Source organism: Lissotriton vulgaris, chromosome 3_1, assembly GCF_964263255.1.
Source record: "Lissotriton vulgaris chromosome 3_1, aLisVul1.2, whole genome shotgun sequence".
NCBI classification, from domain to species: Eukaryota; Metazoa; Chordata; class Amphibia; order Caudata; family Salamandridae; genus Lissotriton; species Lissotriton vulgaris.
This window is the reverse complement of record NC_141689.1, coordinates 1,267,193,838-1,267,216,253: the sequence shown is the minus strand read 5'-3', so window position 1 is coordinate 1,267,216,253 and position 22,416 is coordinate 1,267,193,838. Positions and strand designations below refer to the sequence as shown.

Below are 22,416 nucleotides of genomic sequence, written 5' to 3'. Positions count from 1 at the left end.
TTATGCACCAGTTTATTATGAAAATGAACAGTGACCATTCTAACACCATAAGATCTTGTTGTCCATGACTAATTTGGAGAGGATGAATGGTGGGAGGGTCCACGGGATGCTCGCACTACTGGGGGGAGTGGTTATGAACTTCAATTTGTTTACTGTTTGAGGACGCCTGCATTTGTGTTTTCACCTTAGATGTTCTTTCAAGAGTTACACTTGGCCTTTAGGTCTCCTAAAAGATTAAAAACATTCCTTCAAGGCACTTAGGAACATTAAACCATCTGTGCTATCCAGTGAGATATAGAAATTACAGTATAGACAATAACCACTCAATTTGTCAGCACAGTGAGGGAAGTTTATTATGATTGTGCAGCATAAGGTGTTGTTTTGACAGTTTTGTCCACAAGTGCTGATGTTGCCTTGATCTTATTTGCGATTTCTACTTATGTTGCTGGAGCTGAACAACTGCACCCACTACAGCGTCCATGTCTGCAAGAAAAAAAACATATCGAGGTTACATATTTTTTCATAACAGTTTTCCAGGCCCAATATAACATCACATACAACACATTTGAGTACACCTAATGCAAAGTACCTTAAAAATGCTTTAGATGAGAGGCAGAAAAGCAGTATGTTACGACCTGATTACTTACCTCTAATCTTCAACCAAAGTATTACCTTCCTTTGGCCGCACGGGCCAGAGGTGAAGGAGGTGGAGGTAGATATTTGTAGCTCTGTGATGAGGAGGAAAAGGACTCAGAAAAAATAATGCTACATTTGTTTTCCCTCATGATCTTTCTTCCTCGTCCTTATTCTTGGTCTCTGAGGAAACACTCACCCAATCAGTTTCATTTGTGGTCATGGTGAAAAATACATTCACTGTAAATGCATGGGTTCCAATATTTAATAAAAAAAACCCACAAAGCTAAACACAGTGAAAGAGTTAAGAAAAGGTTCTCTATCATGGGCACTTCTGATGACTTATAAGGAAAAGTGAAATATACCCCATGGCACTTGCCACAGCAAACCTCTATTAAAGCACCTCTGGACTGTTGCTGTTGGAGGATGCATGAGAGAACATTGAGGAGTAAAATACAAAGGGTCAAAAAGTTATGGCCAAAATATCGAGAAGGTAAGTGCATACAGGAAAGAATAGATTTACTTTTCTTAATACCACATCCATGTAAAAGGTATACAGATGTTGAGGTAGGTAAAGTAAGCCTATGTTCACCTATAGAAAATTACCTTCACAATATTTTTGCCTTAATTATTTTGACCCAGTGATAATCTCGTGGAAAACCACTAATGGCACTCCCCTCTAGTTACTCATATGCATATTTGCTGGTGGGAGAGTGTTAGCTTTAGAGTGGTCTTCTCCAACATGTTGCCTGCCTGCATCCTTCCATTTTTCTGACCTCGTTTTTGCTGGTTTTAAGACTGTGTGCCCTTTACCACTGAAATGCTTGTGCTCTCTCCCCTAAACATGGTAATATTGTTCCATCCCTAATTGGCATAATTAATTTTTTTATAAGTTCCTAGTAAAGTGTCCTACACGTGCTCAGGGCCTGTAAATTAAATGCTGCTAGTGGGCCTTCAGCAGTGTCTGTGCCACCCACATAGGTAGCCCCTCAACCATGTCTCAGGCCTGCCACTGCAGAGCCTGTGTGTGCCGTTTACACTGCAACATGGACCTGGCATGTAAACCCTCTTGTTATGCCAAAACCTACCCTTTTTTATACATATGACATACCTAAGGCAGGTCTTGTATAACCTGGAGGGCAGGGAGCAATGTATTTAAAAGGACATGTACATTTAAGTTTTATATGTCTTGGTATTGAAAAACTACCAATTTTGTTATTCACTACTGTAAGGCCTATCTCTCCCATAGAATAACATTGGGATTGCTTTATTTCATCTTTTGAGTGCAATTCTCATTTGTGGAGCGATAGACATTTCAAGTTTGTTGCCACTGTTCTCACAATTTTAATTTACAACTAATGGTGAAGTTAGATTTTTTATAACATTTTAGCAAATGCCACTTTTAGAAGGTTATTATTTACTTGTTTAGCCATTTGATGCCAGCTGCCTGTCTCTGTTCAGTCTGTGTTGGGTGTCAGCTGGTCTTTGTGTATTCCCTCTAGGCAGCAATCTACAAAGGGCTCTTAGGTGTGACTTCTGGATTTTCCTGAGAGAATGGAAGGCAGGGGCTGAACACAGCACACCCTTACACCTGACAAACTGTGTCTTGCCTAGATACAAAGGGCTGCATGCCCTCCTGTGGTGAGTCTGGAGCCAGGGCATAAAAAGTGGACCTCTGTGGACTTCAACAATTTCTTTGAAGCCTCCCCCACTTTAAAGGCACAAATGGGTATAAGTACTGGACCTATATCATAATAAATATTGCCTCCTAAGTTAAGGCTCACTGCTCTGTACTAAGATATGAGAGGGTGAGAAAAGCATAATCTAGGTTGTGTAGTGACTAACCCTGTGAAGGACCGAGGTTCCTACTTGGACAGGATGTATACCTCTGCCAACCAGAAACCCAATTTCTAACCGAGAGTCATCCACTGGTAAAATGCAAGCAGATTAGATGTATGTCTCTGACAGGCTGTACCAAAAAAGATAAATAATGAATGTGCCCATTCCACTCACAAACTCCTCTCTTGCTACACTGCGGAGCGTACTATTTTGACTTATATAGGCAGATGAACCGTCCCAAATTTGTTTGACTGTCTTGATCCTCCGGTACAAACTTGGTAGATTCAGTTCCCCACATTTCCATTGGTATTATCTGTATGCACAGCGCCAGTTTGTCTATCACTGGTATCACTCTGACACATACATCCCTAAAACATTCCTGAAAAAAATCTAGTGGCCCCAATACCCCTGCAGGTGTTTCTCATATCAGGCTAACCATTAGACCCTAAAAATATAACTCTCTACACCACAAGCTGGGCGTGGCAAATGATTGTTTGAATCCTCAACTGAGACATACTCCGTTCTCCTGCAATACAGCTGCTCAATAACCTGTGGCTTCCCATTACCCAAGAAAAACTGGTCCAATGCACAATTGCTGATCTTGCCCTTCACAAGTCCACAGACCGGTTCCAAGACAGCCCTGCATTTTCCAGACGCTTTTCGTCTTGAGTGGAGCTCTGGCCTCCTTTATGCCTTTCTCCCATACCACTCCTGTCAAGCTTAGGAGATCTAACTCTTCAGTGCCCAGTCCGGAGCCACAATAATTACTTGTGCCCTGTCACTCCTAATTTTCTTGACACTTTTGGACAGGAGTGGTATGAGCTAAAAGGCAGAAAGGAGGCTTGAGCTCCACTCGAGACTAAAAGTGAAGCCGAGCGAGAGTTGCCTTGGAAACTTCAATGCACAAAACTGCTGATTTGCATGTTCTTGACGAAGGAAAAACAGATTCAACCAAGGCGCTCCCCACTGCTGAAACTGTTCTTGCACCACCTCTGGATGGATACCCCACATGTGATTTGCTGGACACTGACTGATGAGTTCATTCACCCTGGCATGCAGAGAAACGGCCAGGTGTTGAACCACCAGGGCTATGCCCTGTTATTCCAGCCAAGTCCAAAGGCATGGGGCCTCCTGACAGAGGGACCATGACCCCACTCGCCTTGTTTATGGCAGTACTACATGGCAGTGGTGTTGCCCATGAACACCTGAACTAGTCTTCCCTTGAGAGATGGTAAGAAGGTTTTTAGTACAAATTGGATCACTTGAAAATACAACAAGTTAATGTGGAGCCCAGCTTCCTTCGGAGACTAGAGTCTTCTGAACGCCAACGCTTCCAAATGGCCACCCTATCCGAGAAGTGACGCACCTGTCACTACTCTGAGATCTGTTTGGGAAAGGTAGAGTGTGCTGTCTCTAACCCAATTGCAGTTTGTCAACCACCACTGCAGATCTTTCGCAGTTCCCTCCAAAATGCATGTGACCCAGCAGCCTCAGAGTTAATCTCACCTAAATCTAGGCTTAAGACTGAAACATCGGTATCAAGCCTGAATATCATGGACTCGCAGACCGGGAGGATAGGCCCGAAAATGCATCATTTCCAAAACAACACTGATGAAAGGGAGCATCTGAGAGGGAGCCAGGTGTGACTTTGGCACATTGATAGTGAATCCCAGTGAATGCAAGAGGCTCACCATAGTCTGGAGGTGGGAGACGACCTCCTGGGGTGAGCCCGCTTTTAACAACCACTCGTCTAGATAGGGGAAGACGGGAACCCCTGAGTTACATATATGAGTTGCGACCACCGCCATCACCTTGGTGAATACCTGAGGGGCACTGGTGAGGTCAAAGGGGAGCACGGCAAACTGAAAGTGCTCGTGACCCACCATAAATTGCCTGAAGGCACACAGGGAGGGTCAGTCCACCCAAATATGCTCACATGGTGTCATAAAATTCTTTTAACTGGGCCGGTGTTGCTCCTGCCCTGAAAAGTGAGGGAACCACAGAGCTGACCCAGGCACTCGCACTGTGGAGTGGGGGCCTCGTACGCCGAGACTCCTCCATCTCGTCGGGTGGTGGATGAAGCGAAGCCGAAGCATGCTTCGACTTCTTGTGTTTCTTATAGTGCTTCTTACCTCACCACTTTGAACATTTCGAATGGTAGGATGAAGATTTTAATCCCCCGGAGTGGTGCTTGGACCATCCTCTCGAATGAGACCAGAAGCAGAATCAAGATCTCTGAGGAGATGTCTGAATCACCGGATGCCAGGCCGCATGCAGCTTTAAGGACCGATCCCTAAAACTGATATTGTCCGGAGCACGACTTTGGGTCACTGTAGTGCTTCAAGCACCAAAGGCACACGAGATGGGGGTCCATAACCAACATGGTGCGGAGACAGGAGCCACACAGTTTAAACCCTGAGGTCTTTTTGGACATCTTAAATAACCAAAAAATCAACAAAAAATCTGTCAAAACATGACGGGGGAAGCTCTCTTCAATGGATCTGTACTGACTGGTGCGGAAAGAAAATAACTGACTTCAGCCCGCTAAGGGGAGCCTATATAGACAGCGCAGGCATCACAAAGACAAACTCGACACTATACGACATCACGTAAAGTCGACCGACACCACCTACTGGCTCGCAGGGATACTGTTAAGAAAAATCTTCTGGATCCAAACTGATGCCAGGAATTTCACAGGTAAGAAATCTGCGGGCTAGATGTCTTTATTAGATTTAGGGAAGTCTGGAGGAAAAAGAAGAGTGAGATACAGTGGAAGGGGTGGGGAACAGAGAGAGTTGAGGTAAAGAAAGGGAACTGTGAGTGATAGATCTAGAGGTAGGCACAGAGAATGACAAAACACAAAGATATGAGACATCGGTGGACAGAGATGAAGTTGAGTAAGGTATATTGGGCATGTTGCGAATGCAGTGAGGTCGGCAAATGTGAGAAACAGAGATGAGATTAAGATGGAGGATATGGACACATAGAGTTGTAGAAAAGAAGAAATGAGGTGAAATAAGGTGAGCAAAATGATCAAAAAAGGTTTTCAGTTTGATTGTCATAGGGTTAAGGCTGGGATGCTGGGCCTGCACGCTAAGGGACAGATTTTCCATCACTTTGAGCCAGTACAAACTCACAAAAAATGACAGAAACTGGTGCAAAGTTTTATTTGGATTTACTTTCCTTTCCAACGAAAAACTTGATTTGCTTGTTCCAAAATAATTTAGCAATGATCAGACACTGGAAGCCAGAAAAACCTTCTTGCCAACCAGGTTGAAGGACAAGGCAATGGAATGAGGAGTAACATGAACTGGAGGAAACATGGAGTCAACAAAGTCTAGTGGGCGAGCAACCATTCGGGAACAATTGTGACATTGATGGACTAACCATGGAAGTCCCTTTTAGAGTGAAGAGCAGGATAAGACTAAGGGCCCCATTGGGATGGCAGGCGGATCGCCCCCGCCAGACCGGCAGTAGCCACCGCCGGCCTGGCGGGGGCGATCCTCCCGCAATTCATGCCGGAATGACTCCCACCGTATTTTTATGGCTGGGGGTCCGCTGTGGACAGAAAGTCCGTCTGCCGCTTTTACGTCCTGGTCGCCTTGTGACCGGGCGGAAAAGGGTTCTCTATGGTGGAGGTGTCTATCAGACACTGCCAGCCATGTTAGTATGGGCATTTTCCAATGCCTTTGCTGCCACGGAAAGGCATGCAGAGTCTGCTTTGGGGGCCCGTTGTGGGCCCCCAGGTACTCCGGGGCAGTGGGGGGTGCACCTATGGTACCTATGGCACCTATGGTACCCCCCAGCATTTCAAAGAACAACGTGGAAGGCACCTCGCGGTGTCTGTCACATTGTGGTTTGAAATGCACTACTTGTATTTTTACAATGCGGGCGGTGCTTTCAGCACAGATCGTCACAATGTTAAAAATACAGAATGCGCCAGTCACTGTGAGGGGTGCATCCTAATGTCCCCCAAGGGACCCCCGCCCTTATGGCGGGCGGTCCCTTTCTACTATGGGATGGCGGGCGGTCAAAGTCCGCCCGCCATCCTAATGGGGGCCTTAATTTCCAATTTTCAAAAGGAATCCACCACCGTGGGTTATGAAGATAAGTGAGTAAATGAGTGAGAAAACATGTGCATGGTGAATCAACATTGATTAATTACAAGGAATTGATACTAAACCCTGTAAGAGAAAAATATTCATTATTATCTGCTGAGGAAGGAATTTTCTTTAAGAAAATCCCCTTCTGAGGCAGATACTTGTAATTTTGAGTGGCAGCGAGGATGCCACTGTGTCTTCGCTACACAGCTGCAGTGTAGACCTGGCCACAGAAATAGCCCAACTCAGCTGCGAGTGAAGAGATACAGCCAAGGAAACTACTGAGGCACACCAGCATGCTGACTGCAGGTAAGGTTTTTTACATAACATAACATGTGCATTTGTAAAGCACATGTCAATGTAGAAGAGTATCTTAGTGCTGAATACCAGATGTGTATTGCTACCCAACTTAATGGTACTCTTTTTATTAACCTCAGAAGGATGAAAGGCTGAGTGGAACCACCAGGATTAGAACCTGCGGCCATAAGATCAAACACTGGTCCCTACAGAAGACACATTATTCTACTAAGCCCCTAAATTGGCCAGGCTGTATACCTAGATGTAAAACATTGGGTTAAAGGTTGAGGGGGTGAAACTCTACTCCAGCAGAACCTGCTATCATTGTCAAAGTGAAGTCACAAGCAAACCCTAAATTAACCTTTGCTCAACACTCAGGTAGCTTGGCACAAAGCCAATGTGGCCACGTGTGAAATATTTGTTAAACACTTCACACGGTAACAAAAGGAAAACACACCACAAAAAGTATACCAGATTAGCACATTAGTATTCATTTTAATAAATAAAACAAGACAAAAAAAAAGACAAAAATACAATAAATAGATCCAGACACATGCAACGTTAAATATGTAAGTGAAAATAGCACCACAAATCACAAAACACTCACTCTGAATATCTGGTTGAACCAGACTGGGATAAGGTCAAAAGTTAGGGGCAACCGCAATGGAGCACGTGCTGGCTACAGGGACTCAGTTAGGCCAGCTGAACAAGAGTACCTTAAATCCTTAAACTCCTGCACCAAGGATGTGGTGTGAAGGTAAGGCAATGTGTTAGTCCTAGGGAACTAGAGGCTGATGACTTGGTAACAAAACTGTTTTGGAAATGAAAATGTAAAACGCTCTGACACCCTACTCAGGGTCATATTTGCACTATATAAAATGCCAAATAAATAAATAAATAAAATGTAAGGCCCTGCTTCATTGTCGACAAGGTAAGCCTGCGATATGAAGTCCTGTGTCAAAGATACGCTTCTCACTGATGATTCCAAAGAGACAGCTGAGCTTGCAATGCAAAGTCCTGCGTTGTCATTAAGGCTGCAGTCGATGGAAAGTTTGCCATGCAGGGCCTGCTTCAGTTCCAATGGGTTACAGAAACAGGGGTTATACCCAAATACAGTCACTGGGACCTGGGTGAATATGTAGTACAGGAGAAGAGGGTCCCAGAACGGAAAAAGTTAGAAGGAGTATACAAACTTAATAATTGGAGACATAAATCCTGAAATGATAACAACATTGTTTTTATTCACAATGTGTGCGTGCATTTCGTCACTTAGTATCAATAATAGGCAAAGATTCAACGTATTTTGTCCCCCTAAAGGGCAAGGGTAGGGAAGATGGTAGTGTAGGAAGGAGTGTAGGGTAAACAAAAAAGTGACATAGCAATGGTCAAACGACCTTAATATACAATGCAATAGTTAACTCCTTCAGCGCGGCGCGAATTTTCGCTCTCTGCTGAAGGTTCTAAAGAGCCTACCGGCTCATGACGGAACGTTTCCGTCATGAGCACAGCTCAACCGACACTCATGACGGAACCGTTCCGTCATGAGCATGGAAGGGGTTAAATCAACAGAATATAGACCAATGGTTCAAGTTCATTTTATGTACATCATGCTTCCGAAATAAAATACAATCAATGATATATATGGGAGGAATCTGAACAGAATGAGGCTGTATACTTTTTGACCCACGGATAATTTCAGGTAATACATGGTACCTTGCTAGAGGGTCTTCTTCAGGATGGGGGTGGGGGCGTGTTACCTAAACAGAAGGTTGATGATTAGATTAACATCGGTCAAAACGATCTACTTTACTCTAAAAACAACAATGGTTGAAAAGGTAAATTACCATGTGGTGTAGAGTACTCTAGTCATGGTAAAAGGTATCTCATGAATGGATGAGGAACATCGTAGCGTGTTGGTGCTACCGAGGGAACAAGAGATGATTAATTGAAAACGCATCATAGTCAGACGCGAGAAGGCAATTAAGTCGCTATAGCACTAAATGGCAAACTTACAAAATGACTCAAGGTTATGAGTATTTCAATAGGCGGTGGACTCGGCGTATTACGGTCTGAGTGGTGTAATTCTCTGTGGCAGACAGAATCGTGTACAGTTAGCCTCGAAAGGACTTGGAATACAAAAGAGAATAAGAGAATGAAATAGGAGTGGGACATGCACTCACAATTACTGCTTACGGAACGTGCTTCAAAGATCCCGCCAACAGATCGTTAAGCTAAAAAACAGAAAAACAGAAGGCCTGTGCGGCATTATAAACCTGGTCCCAATAGTTGCCATATACTTTAAAGCAGTGGTGCAGCGAGCCTGCGCTCTGTTTCCTGAATTGCTGAGTCGAAAGGAATATCACATGAATCCCGCCGAGTAACCGATCAGGAATCTGAAAAGACCGGAATGCCCGGGGGCCAACAAAACATCAGAGGCTGATCTCCGTGAGTTTGGATGGCAAGTTAGCACAGTGGCATGCGTGGCGTGTGTAAGTTTACCTTTCAATCGGGACAAATCCTCCGAAGACGCGGTCCACAGTGGCGGCCGGCCAAGGGCTAAAGCTGAGTATCTAGGCAACCTGGGTCACGTGCCCCGGAAGTGGGCCTGATCAGCCGGTAGTAATGGAAGAAAGACTCACATTGTGGAACCCAGGTCCGGAGCTGGGTACACGTTGCTAAGTTACGTGGGACACAATTAGAGCGCATACGAACAGTAAAGTACAAAATATGGCAATGTAAGCTCAATCGTAATGCGTGGCCAGAGAGTCCATGTAAATAGGAAAAAAAACAAAAAAAAAACATTAATGTAACCAATTAATATGACAGTATGTTATATACAGATACTTCTCGTGTCTGACTATGATGCGTTTTCAATTAATTATCTCTTGTTCCCTCGGTAGCACCAACATGCTACGATGTTCCTCTTCCATTCATGAGATACCTTTGACCATGACTAGAGTACTCTACACCTCATGGTAATTTACCTTTTCAACCATTGTTGTTTTTAGAGTAAAGTAGATCGTTTTGACCGATTTTAATCTAATCATCAACCTTCTGTTTAGGTAACACACCCCCACCCCCATCCTGATGAAGACCCCCTAGCAAGGCACCACCTATTACCTGCAATTATCCGTGGGTCGAAACGTCGACAGCCTCATTATGTTCAGCTTCCTCCCATATATATCATTGATTGTATTTTATTTCGGAAGCATGATGTTCATATAATGAACTTAAACCATTAGTCTATATTCTGTTGATTTAACTATTGCATTGTATACTGAGGTCGTTTGACCATTGCTATGTCACTTTTTTGATTACCCTACACTCCTTCCTACACTACCACCTTCCCTACCCTTTCCCTTTAGGGTCACAAAATACGTTCAATCTTTGCCTGTTATTAATACTATTTGAGGAAATGCACTCACACATTGTGATTAAAAACAATGTTGTTATCATTTTAGGATTTATGTATCCAATTATTAAGTTTGTATACTCATTCTAACTTTTTCCATTCTGGGACCCTCTTCTCCTGTACTTCAGTTCCAATGGGGCCGCAGGATGCAAGGTAGATGGGGAGTCCCTGCGCTGGAAGAATCTTCACAGCAGAGATGATGTGTTGGATCTGCTGAATCCACAGATGTGTTGGAGAATACCTTCAGGCCCTCTTCCATGTTTCCACTATTGGGGTGGCACCACTTGGCAGGGAAGGACTCACAGTTGCAGAGTCCAGGTGCTGGTTAGAAGAGACTGGCCCTTGGAATCCCTCTGACGGTCCTGGATACAGGTTACAGGTACAGTCCTCTTACTCGAGCAAGAGGGAGAGAGGTCAGTACAGTAGGCAGCAGTCATTAAAGGCAGTCCTTTCATCAGCGCAGCAGTTGTTCATTCTGGCAGATTCTTCCACAGGTCCAGAAGTGTACTGAGGAGTTGGTGTCTCAGGTGTAGTATTTATACCTGTTCACATCCAAGTGGAAGAAGCTTCTTGAGGTTTGCCTGCAAAGTGCCCAGGTTTACTGCCTTTCGTGTCCAGATTCTAGAAAGTGGGTATGCAATCCTTTGTGTGAAGGCAGGAAACATCCTAATCAGGTGTAGATTGGGCTATGCCTACCTTTTTGGTCCCATCCTGCCAGTGATGGCCCATCCAGGCACCCCTAAGCACTCTATTTTGCATAGCTGTCTAGGGGTAATACATAATGACCAACTGGCAAGTATACCCAGTCATGTGGCCCAAAAATAGGCAGCAGCCACTATACAGCAGTCAGGAAATGCCAACTTTCTAAAAGGGGCTTTTTTAAATTGTAACCAAAAATCTGACATTATCGTTGAAGACGATTTTTAATGAGCTATTTACCTGTTCCCATTCGGAATTTACAGCTTATTAAATGTACTAACGTAACTCCAATGTTATCCTTTCGGAGAGGTAGGCCTTGCGATATTGAAAAACAAATGTGAGAATCTTTCACTATCCAGACATTTAAAACTTAAAAGTATATACATTATGTTGTGAGGATTGAAAGGGACAAACACAAATGCCCCCATTTTACATTTCCATGTTTAAAGTTGACATCTTTTTAGGCGATTGGCTTTAACATTGTTTTGCCTGTATGTGCCAGTGTGCTCAGAGAGTGTTTTGCTTACAAAGGCCTATTATCACATCACTGTACATCTTGTCCAAGTTCTGGGTATACTGAGCATACCACCCTTGCATTTGTTGTCCATTAGGAGACATCTCTGGATCATTGACAGAATATCAACAACAACAATTTCGACCTACAAAAATATCAGGACATAAATATTGTTGTCAAAAATATCAACCTCCTAGCTTCATAATGGGTAAGTACAAAAATATTGAAACATATATATATATATATAAATATCAATGTATAACATTTTGATTTTTTATATGTATAAAAATAATGTAAAATAGATTAAATAATAAATATAACTTTCAAAAAATCATTTAGATTTATTTGTAAATGTTAACAATTATAGGTAATACATTTAATGTAGAAATTTAAACATACATATATACAATGTAATATATGTATATTTAAGTAAATACAATGAAAAAATCGTAATTTTAATTATTATGAAAATGTTATAAATATATTAAAAATTATAATAAATATATATACATACACCTGCAACATAAAAATTGATTAAAACATTTTGTACAATATAAATTAAAATATTAAAATATTTGATATTTTTTAAACCTATATTTTGCACTACATTGAGGGCAACAGTAGAAAAAGTGTTGCAGAGCGGAGGTGTAAAAATTACTATTCCCACTCCAGCAAGTGCAACAGTAGAGATAGTGTTGGATAACAGTAAAGTAAAAATTACTATTCCCACTCCAGCGAATGCAACTGTAGGGAAAGTGCTGGATAGCGGATAGGTAAAAAATACTATTCCCACTCCTGCTAATGTAGAAGTAGAGAAAGTGTTGGTTAGCGAAGGATTGAAAAATACTATTTCAACTCCAGCGAGTGCAACAGTAGCGAAAGTGTTGGATGTCGGAAAGGTAAAAATTTGTATTCCCACTCCAGTGAATACAATAGTAGGGAAAGTGTTGGATAGCGGAGTGGAAACATTTACTATTCCCACTACAATGAGTTCAACAGTGGGAAAGTGTTGGGTAGGTCAGGGGTAAAAATTACTATTCCTACTTCAACTAGTGCAAGAGTAGGGAATGTGTTGGATAGCAGAGGAGAAAAAAATTACAATTCCCACTGCAGCTAGTGCAACAGTAGTGAAAGCTTTGGATAGCGTAGGGGATAAAATTAATATTCCCACAACAGTAGGGAAAGTGTTGGATAACGGAGGGGATACAACTTACTATTCCCACTCTAGCTAGTTTAACAGTAGGGAAAGTGTTAGATAGCGGAGGGGATACAATTACTATTCCCACTTCACCGAGTGCAACAGTAGGGAAAGTAATGGATAGTGGAGGGGGAACAATTACTATACCCACTGAAGAAAATTAAAATTTAAAAACAAACAAAATATTAATTACAATACAAAACAGAAGAACCAAAGAATAAAACATATAGAAAAATATACATATTACAAAACATAGAAACATAATGTAATGTTACAAAAATCTAAAAATTACATACAAAGATTAATTTTAAACACAATTAAAATAATGAACAAATAATTTGCAATAGAAAAATATTCATAATCAAAAACATTAATTAATACATAAATATATTATTTTTTTACCTACACTATAACACCACACAATTTAAAAGACATAATAAATTTTTTTTTAAAGTGTACCTCCAGGGGGGCGTGGCCAAGAGAGCCATCATGGCGGACACAGTCTGAGAGAGCTCCGTCCCTCCGATAGTGAATCCGATCATTTATCCTGGTTCCTCCTCGCCACGCTGAGTCCCTGAGGTGTGGAAAGGGCGAAGACAGCAGCGGCAGGCTCTGAGCTGCGTCCAGGCCGCCTGAGTGCAAGAGGAGCCGTGGTGCGGACATCGGAGCGGTGAGGCCTGCATCTGAAGGTGCAGCCGGGGAGCACGAGTTTGGAGCACCCCGTCGATTGCTGTGGCTCGAAGCGGGCGGATCGGTGCAGGAGAGCTGGTGACCGGAGGGTGCCCTAGCTATCCGGGCCTCTGAGAGCGACTCCCGGCCCTGCTGCAGGTTCAAGGAAGGCTGACCCGGGAACTGTGGAGCAGACTTTGTCGGACGACCGGGGCATCGATTTTGGCGACCTTCCCCCTGGGAGCAGCCATGACGCTGGGGTGTACATCCTTCCGGCGACAGCGGGCCCTCTAGGGCCACAAGTAAGGCAGCTTATCTCCCTCCCCCCTTGGGCCGGGGTGTATGACGGGTGCCCCGGGGAGCTGCTGAATCTAGGGGGCAAGTGGCAACTGCTTCGGTGGCCAATTCGGGCCGCTGTGGTGCTGGGAGACAGACGAGGAGACCCCCCCCACGGGATCTGGGGTGCCTTACCATCTGCCGACCAAACGAGACAGCGGAGGGGGGTCCGGGCCCTCCTAGAAGGTGGTTGAAGTGGGGGCGACATCCAGCGGACAGACAGGCATCCGGCGGGCCCCGTTAATACGTGCCAGGCCCCACCTGGGACCTGAACTTGTTCACTGGCCGCTGTCCCGGGAGGTCGAGGAACATGTGTACTCTGGTCTGTGGCTTTGCGGCCCCCGGGGTGAGATGAGACAGCTGAGCCCCTGAGGACCGGCACATAGCGACGAGGGACACATCTGGAGGCAGGAGGGATACACACAGCAGTCGCCACCCTGAAAGGCGGTCCGGCAGGGGGGGCAGAAACCTAGATGGCAGACGTGAAAAGTGCACTGAAGGGTGATGGCTGTGAAGCCAGTCTTGAGGCCGGGGCCAGTAAGAGCGGCGGAGCACCGAGGCCCAGATATTTGCAGCAGGCGGTTCCCTAGACGGCCCCGCACATGTAACCCTTGGGACCCACAGGCATGACCACGATCAGGGGGCAGTGGCGATACCCCATCCACACCGCTCCCTCTTCTGCATCGGAACGGACTTCCAGGAGCGGGAGCGGCAGGCCTTGGAACGAGTATCGATGGCCACAGATCAACATGACCAGAGGGGGGACAGGTGGAGGGTCGTCGAAACAGGGGCCCATGGACAAATACGCGGGGCCGAGCGGGGGCGCTGGCGCCTCCGGGCGCCAGCAGGCACCGGGACTAGACAATGCAGCATTGATGGAGGTGATTACCCAATCGCGGGATATGCTGGATGCGAAGATCGGAGCAGTGGGGTCAGATGTAACGCTCTTGCGCCAGGACTTGCGTAACGCAGTGGCCCGCATCACAGAGGCCGAGAGCAGGATATCGGGGGTGGAGGACGATGTGGTGATCCTGAAGCGGAAGGTGGCCAGCATGGAGGGGATCCAAAAAGGACTAGCTCTGCGGGTTGAGGACGCGGAAGGACGGGCCCGACGAAACAACCTCAGATTCGTGGGGTTTCCGGAGGGTTGTGAGAAGGCAACATGGAGCGATTCTTGACCCAGTGGCTGGAGAGCTGGCTCCCGCCGAATTCCCTATCCAAATGTTTTGTCATCAAGGGGGCACACAGGGCCCTATTGCCGAAGCCACCAATAGGAGCTCGCCCCCGGCCGGTAATATCCAAACTGCTCAATAATCACGATCGGTATGCCATCCTGCGACAGGCACGAGCAGCGGAGTCCCCCATCTGTGACAATCAGAAGATCCTGATCTTTCTGGACTATACTAGGCAGGTGCAGCAACAGCAGCAATCCTTTACAGCAGCCAAGGCACGCTTGCGTGAACTTAAACTTCCATATGCACTGCTGTACCCGGCCCGCCTTTGAGTGGTCCCTCAATCCCGTACATTGTTCTTTAACACTCCTGAGGAACTGTTCAACTGGACGGACGAGACAGTCAAAGTGAGGGTGCATACACCGCCGGGCTGCGACTCTGATTCTTCATCCAATGGGGCACCGACACTGACCCCCCGAAGGTCACGCAGCAAAAGTAACTGGCGATCAAGGTCTAGGAGACGCTCTGAATCTGGAGACGCAACGAATAGGACAGTGGCGGCTCCTGATCCTCCAACGGCGGCTCCGTGATGGACGATCATATACGAGTCTGAACAAGGACGCATGACTTCATGGGTGACACTTGTGGGGCTAGAGTACAGGCTCCCGAGTCCATCTACAGCTGCCGGGGCTGTCGGTCAGAGCCCGTAGAGCTATGTTCATTGTGCTTAAGAGGGGCGACGGTGGGTGGGGGGGACGAAATTAAGGGCGGACTTGTTCCCTGAGTTAAGAGGAGTTAGTCTCTTGGGGAGGGGGGTGGTGGGGTGTTTGGGCAGGTAGTTGATGGGCATCCATTGGGATAGTGAGTCTTCGGCCTCCCGTTGGGGGTCGGCGACATCCCATACCGCGACAGGTACTTCAACGCTGCTGAGGAATGGGGGTGAACAAAGAAAAACCAAAAGGGATGAAGGACGGAGTGTTGACAATACAAACATTCACCCCCAGTCAACTGATCTTAGTTTAATCCATCACCGTTCTTTAGCTCACTCAGCCACCACAGTTCAGACATGGCCATATGCAAATCAGTCTGACCCTGTGCCTCATGGGAACAGTCCAGCCCGAACTGCCAAGCCATGTCTTCCCTGGACTGGATTCAAGCTTCCCAGGACCTGTTTCTGGCATTACACCCGTCGTCAGCTGGGCTTGCTTGAATCCAGTGGCAAAGTAAGCAAGGGAATCTCGTCTGAGCATACCCTGCCAACTTAGGGCGAACAAAGAAAAACCAAAGGGGATGATGGACGGAGTGTTGACAAAACAAACACTCACCCCCAGTCAACTGATCTGGGTTTAATCCATCACCGTTCTTTAGCTCACTCCGCCACCCCAGTTCAGACATGGCCATATGCAAATCAGTCTGACCCTGTGCCCGAACTGCCAAGCCATGTCTTCCCTGGACTGGAATCAAGCTTCACTTGCTTACTTGGCCACTGGATTCAACATAGCCTGGCTGATGAGGATTATGAATCTGAAACCGGTCCCAGGATGGTTGTTTCCGGTCCAGGGAAGACATGGCTTGGCAGTTCAGGCTGGACTGTTCCCATGAGGCACAGGGTCAGACTGATTTGCATATGGCCATGTCTGAACTAGGGTGGCTGAGTGAGCTAAAGAATGGTGATGTATTAAACCCAAATCAGTTGACTGGGGGTGAGTGTTTGATTTGCTCAAACGCTCCGTCCATCACCCCCTTTTGTTTAGCTTTGTTCGCCCTAAGTTGGCAGGGTATGCTCAGACGTGAGGCCCTTGCTCACTTGGCCACTGGATTCAAGATAGCCTGGCTGATGAGGATTATGAATCCGAAACCGGTCCCAGGATGCTTGTTTCCGGTCCAGGGAAGACATGGCTTGGCAGTTCGGGCTGGACTGTTCCCATGAGGCACAGGGTCAGACTGATTTGCATATAGCCATGTCTGAACTGGGGTGACTGAGTGAGCTAAAGAATGGTAATGGATTAAACCCAGATCAGTTGACTGGGGTTGAATGTTTGATTTGCTCAAATGCTCCTTACATCATCCCCTTTTTTTGTTTCTCGAGGTATGGGGGTGGGCGGGTGTTGGGGAGTGGGGGTAGGAGAGGGGGTGGGGTGGGGCTGGGAGGGCAGGAGCGCATGGTCTTCTGATGGTCTGTTTCAGTGCATATGTGGTGCGAGTTGGGTCGTTGATTGGAAATTCAGCTTCCAGGTCCCATGATGGCAGAGACCCAGGGTAGAACACCGGGGACGAAGGGCTCCCTTAGAATCATCAGCTGGAATGTCCGGGGAATCCTTGACAAGATTAAACGGGGAGCGGTGTTGCGACAGGGGAAAAAGGCTGGGCCAGATGTGCTACTACTCCAAGAGACTCATCTACTGGGCACAAAGATGCCATGCTTACAGCGATTTAGCTTTACTCAAGTATTTCATGCTAGGTTTGTGAGGGGCTCGAGGGGGGTGGCTGTACTTATTCATCGTAGGGTCCAGTATGTTCCTTCGGCCCAGTGGCTGGATGCCCAGGGAAGGTATGCTATCATCCAAGGGGCAGTAGGTGAGGAGACTAAAGTGTTGGGGAGTGTCTATGCCCCGCCTCCGCTGCAAAGGCCCCTCATATAGAAGCTGCTTGGTATCTATGCTGAATTACCTGAGGTCCTACAAGTAATGGGGGGACTGGAATGACGTCATGGATAGTCGGAGGGATAGATACCGTCCTGGGGGAGGGGGGGGCTCCGGTCCCACCACTAAACTTCAAAGAATGGCACGAGGCCTGAACTGGGTGGACACCTGGCGGCTCCTCCACGGCGACTCGAGAGGGTACACCTACGTCTCGGCAGTTCATAAGTCCTTTTCTAGACTGGACTACTTGTTTGTGCTGGGGGAGGTGTGCAATAGAGTGGAGGCGGCTGAGATTCTGCCACGAGGCCTGTCAGATCACTCCCCTGTCTTGGTGAACATAGGCCTACATGGGGACAGGAAGCCATTCCGATGGAGTCTCTCCGCTTGGCACTTGCAACAACCGGGATATCAGAAGCACATGGACAAGGCCATCGCCAACTTCCTAGTAGATAATGTAGGGTCAGTGGATGAGGTGAGCACAGTTTGGGAATCAATGAAGCCGACGCTCAGGGTGTGGATATAGGGTGGTGTGTGGCGGCGCGGAAAAAGCGGAGGGAAGATATGGTTCGGGCGGAGGCTAATATTCGGGTGCTAGAGTCCTAAGGAAGCGAAGATGGGGGGGACGGTGATCGGCCAGCTCCTGCATACGCATCCATGCAGATGGAAGAAGCCAAATCGATATGGTTGGCTACGGGTAGCCGGGTCTATCAGTGGGGCGATAAATCAGGGAAGATGTTGCACAGACTCTGCCAGGGCGCTTATCAGGTGCACACTCTACCCGGGATTATTGATACAACCGGGGAGTTGGCAGAGGGGTTCGCTTCCTATTACGCTGATCTCTATGCCCCGCATGAAGTCCTCCCAGAGGGGGAAATTGACAGGTTTCTGGCCAATATGCCGATGTCCACAGTGTCAGAGGAGGTAAGGGACCACCTGGAGCTCCCTCTTACAGAGGAAGAGCTGGGCACAGCCTTGGCTGAACTCAACACAGGCAAGGCACCAGGGCCGAATGGATTCCCCATTGAGTTCTTTAAGAGATACCACCTTCAACTTGGGAACCACTATAGGGCTGAAGTGGAAGAAGCTAGGGAGAGAGGTAGCCTTCCCTCCGACTGGCGGCACGCTGAAGTAGTAGTCTTTCATAAGCCGGGCTGGCCCCCTGAGCAATATGCCTCCTACAGCCCGATTTCCCTGTTAAATGTGGAAGCGAAAGTCCTGGCTAAGGCATTGGCCAAACGGCTATTGCCATATATCTCGGAGTTGGTCCATCCGGACCAGGCGGGCTTCATGCCCCAGAGAGCGACCAGACACAACATCCGCCAGGCGCATGTAGCGGTGGCTGCAGTGCGGAAAGCCGATGTACCGGCGGCGCTCCTCCTGGCAAATATGGATGGGGACTCCCTTAGTTGGATATATTTATTGCCCTCCTGACGCGATTGAATCTGAGACCTCGATTTTTGTCATATGTGCAGCTATTGTATTCGGGCTTGACGGCCTCGGTCAGGGTGGCAGGCACTGCCTCCACTAACTTTCGCATTCAAAGGGGCACCCGACAGGGATGTCCCCTTTCTCCCTATCTATTCGTGCTGGCCATGGAGCCCTTCTCTCTGTGGGTGAGGATGGATGCGCAGCTGAGGGGGTTCGAGTGGGACAATGGCCCGTACAAATGTCCGAAAGGATAGCGCTCTACGTGGATGATGTCCTTTTCTTTCTTACGGACATCGGGAGGTCAGGCCCCCGCATAATGGAAATTATGCAGATTTTTGGGGAGGTGTCCGGCCTTCATATCAATCATCGCAAGTCTACGTTATGGGTTCTGGGGGGTCGTGACATGTCAGTGACATGGGCGTCCGAGCTCCAAAGAGCGACGGGGGGCATAAAACATTTAGGCATTTTCGTGATGGAGGTTCCGGGGATAGTGTGGGAAAGGAACGTGCTGCCGGTGTGGGAACGGACCAAGACAGACATCAAGCTATGGTCCCGAATGCCGCTGACTATCTTTGGGAGGTCCACGATTTTCAAAATGGTGGCCCTCCCTAGGTTGCTCTATCAATTACAAAATCATCCCTACCCAATCCCTCCACAGTGGTTCCGGCAGGTTAATGCAGCACTGGGAGAATTCCTATGGGCGGGGGGTGCCATACGGGTCGCGGTGCGCACATGTTTCCTGTCCACTTATTGTGGTGGACTGGCGACGTCGGACCTCCAGTCCTATTATCAAGCATCGCACCTGCTAGTCCTGAATGATTGGTGGTACGGAGACAGGAGGGATCCGGCACATGCGGTGGAGCTGCACCTTATGGGGTCTACTGAACTACACACCCTCTTGTATAACACGCGTATAACTTGCTGCCACCAAGTACACAGCTAGTATTTCACATTTGAAGGCAGGCGCTATGGCGCATGGGATGGTGGAACAAGTTGACGGCAGAAACCCCTCTTTGGCATAATGGCAGATTCCTGGAATTGGCAGCACTCCAAGTATTTGGGGGGTGGGATGCTATAGGAATTTCAACGGTGGGGGATGTTGTGTCAGGCACGACTCTCAAGTCTTTTCAAGATCTAAGTCAGGAGTAAGATATGCCCCACACTCAATTCTTCCGCTACTTACAATTCCGCCACGCCATTTCCCCGTGTTTAGAAGGTCTGGACTCACTTCCTGTGTTCAGCCCCATCGAGGCCAAAGTATTTATCGGGGAGCTGGGGCCTGAAAAGATATCCAATATTTACCAAACTCTTGCGACGCACTGCTCCACATCCCTGCGGAAACTGCAGGATGTCTGGGAGACAGATGTGGGGGCTCTGGATGAGGATGACTGAAGAGAGGCATTGGAGGGGCCATGAGGAGCGGCTATTTCAGTACGTCTTTGCTTGATTCAATTCAATTATTTACATAGAGCATATTTCAACAGACACCGGCTATGGGGAGCGGGGCTTACAGCGTCCCCGTAGTGATTGAGGTGTGGCCAAGAAGCGGGGATATTTATTCACGCAGTGTGGGAATGCCGAGTGCTTGCAAGATTCTGGAGTGGAGTGTGGGACTGCCTGGCGGAGGTGCTGGGGTGGGACCTCCCTCGTACACCATGGTTGGGACTCTTGCATGTCATGGAGGGGATTGGTGGAAACTTGTATAAGAGGCACCTGCTCTTGTTGGGCCTAACGCTGGCCAAGAGATATGTCGCGAAAGCATGGAAGGACACGTGGGCTCCAGCGTTGGTGGCTTGGAAGAGGGGGCTTGATTTTTGTACGGGTTTGGAAGAGCCGATATTTGTGGCCAGAGGCTGCCCACGGAAGCACTATAAAATTTGGTAGCACTGGGCGGAATATAGAGGCCTCTGGCTAGAGCCTCCAGTAGATCATGAGGAATTGGTGGAGATGTCCTAAGCGACCACCGACAGGTGCACCTATGGTCGTCAGAATTGGTGCGAGGGCCAGGGAAGCAGTTGAAGACCATGCGTGGGGGGGGAGTTTGGAAAGGGGCACGGGGTGGCAGGGAGGGTCTGGAGGGGGGGCCTGGGGCTGGGGTAGGCGTAGGGGTTCAAGGGGGTACATTTTTATTTCTGCATCGTTTTGATTGAAAATTGCTCTCTTAAATAATGTGATTGTGCATTATCTGAAATGGTGCTAAGGTCCTGCGGTTCTCTCTGGTTTGCAGAGGCCTGCATATTGGCAACAATCATGAATAAAATCTGTTTAAAAAAAAAGTGTACCTCCATAATTAACACAAATATTGATCAATTAAACAAATATTATTCATAAAAAACACATTAAAACATAAAAATTGATGTACTAACCAAACGTTAATCCCTATAGAACAAAAATCTACAAACAAAATAAAAAGAAACAATTACCAAAAATATTTATCAAGTAATAAAATAATATTAATGTCCAAGCAAGGATTAGTTATTTTAAACTAAATTAGTTTCCACCCTGTATCCCAGTAAACACCATAAGACCCACCCAAAAATGATTACACAATTTCCATAACTCATTTTACATTAATAATTTAATATGAATTAACAACAAATCATTATTTTTAAAAAGTACTTTCCACAATTTACCAATATAATCTTCACAACTCACACCTCACATTAATTACACAATTGCCATATTTACATTGTAATTAATTAATTAGCATTAATTAACAAATAATGAATTATTTATAAATAAATTACCTCCCATCCTATTCCCCTAGTATAAACCCCAGAACCCATTTCTAACAACTTGACAGAAATAACATAACTGATTAACAATTAATTACTTAATTAATAACAATTAACAAACAAATTATAAATAATAATTATTAAATGAATTACCACAATTTACACTAGAAAATAAAATTAAATAAATATTATATACAAAATATTACTGGGGCGTGGCTAGCGACCGATGAGGATGGCCACTGCCTAGAGAGGCTCCGAGCTCCCAAAGCAGGCCAAATCAATCCGTTACCACTATTTTTAACCCACTCTGCCCAGAATTGCGAGGGGAAGGATCAGAGAGAACCCGGCAGCATCCGCATCGAAATCCGACACAGCGCTACCGGTGACGTTGGTGGTGAGCAGCATCCTGCGGCCTGTTACGACGTGGCAGCCGAGACCCACAATTGCGGAGGTGTCCGGTGTGGGCGGCCCAGGGATCGGCTCCGGGAGGAGCTGCGGAATCAGTGGTCAGGGCGCTCCCTCCCTCCCGCCGTCTCCGAGGTGACACTGTGCGCCGAAGTTGGTGGCTGTGCCTAGAGGTACGGAGTAGAGCTGGATGAAGTCCCAGTGAGGCTGCCCGTAAGACAATTAGAGGATGAGGCAGAGGCCAGAGGACCTCCACACGCTGCCATCTTGGGACCCTTCACCGAAGTCTGCTGGGGGGTGGCTGTGACACATGATCCACACTGTGGAGATGCCAAAA

At 46.8% G+C, this 22,416-nt stretch overlaps 1 long non-coding RNA gene across 1 annotated transcript in view; it reads right to left on the bottom strand.

Moving 5' to 3' along the window:
* Positions 1 to 348: 348 nt before the first annotated feature.
* Positions 349 to 22,416, bottom strand: part of LOC147727781 (uncharacterized) — a 146,114-nt gene continuing 124,046 nt past the window's right edge. The window contains exon 3 of the long non-coding RNA XR_015309511.1: positions 349 to 483. This is a non-coding gene — a long non-coding RNA (uncharacterized LOC147727781). The remainder of the gene's footprint in view (positions 484 to 22,416) is intronic.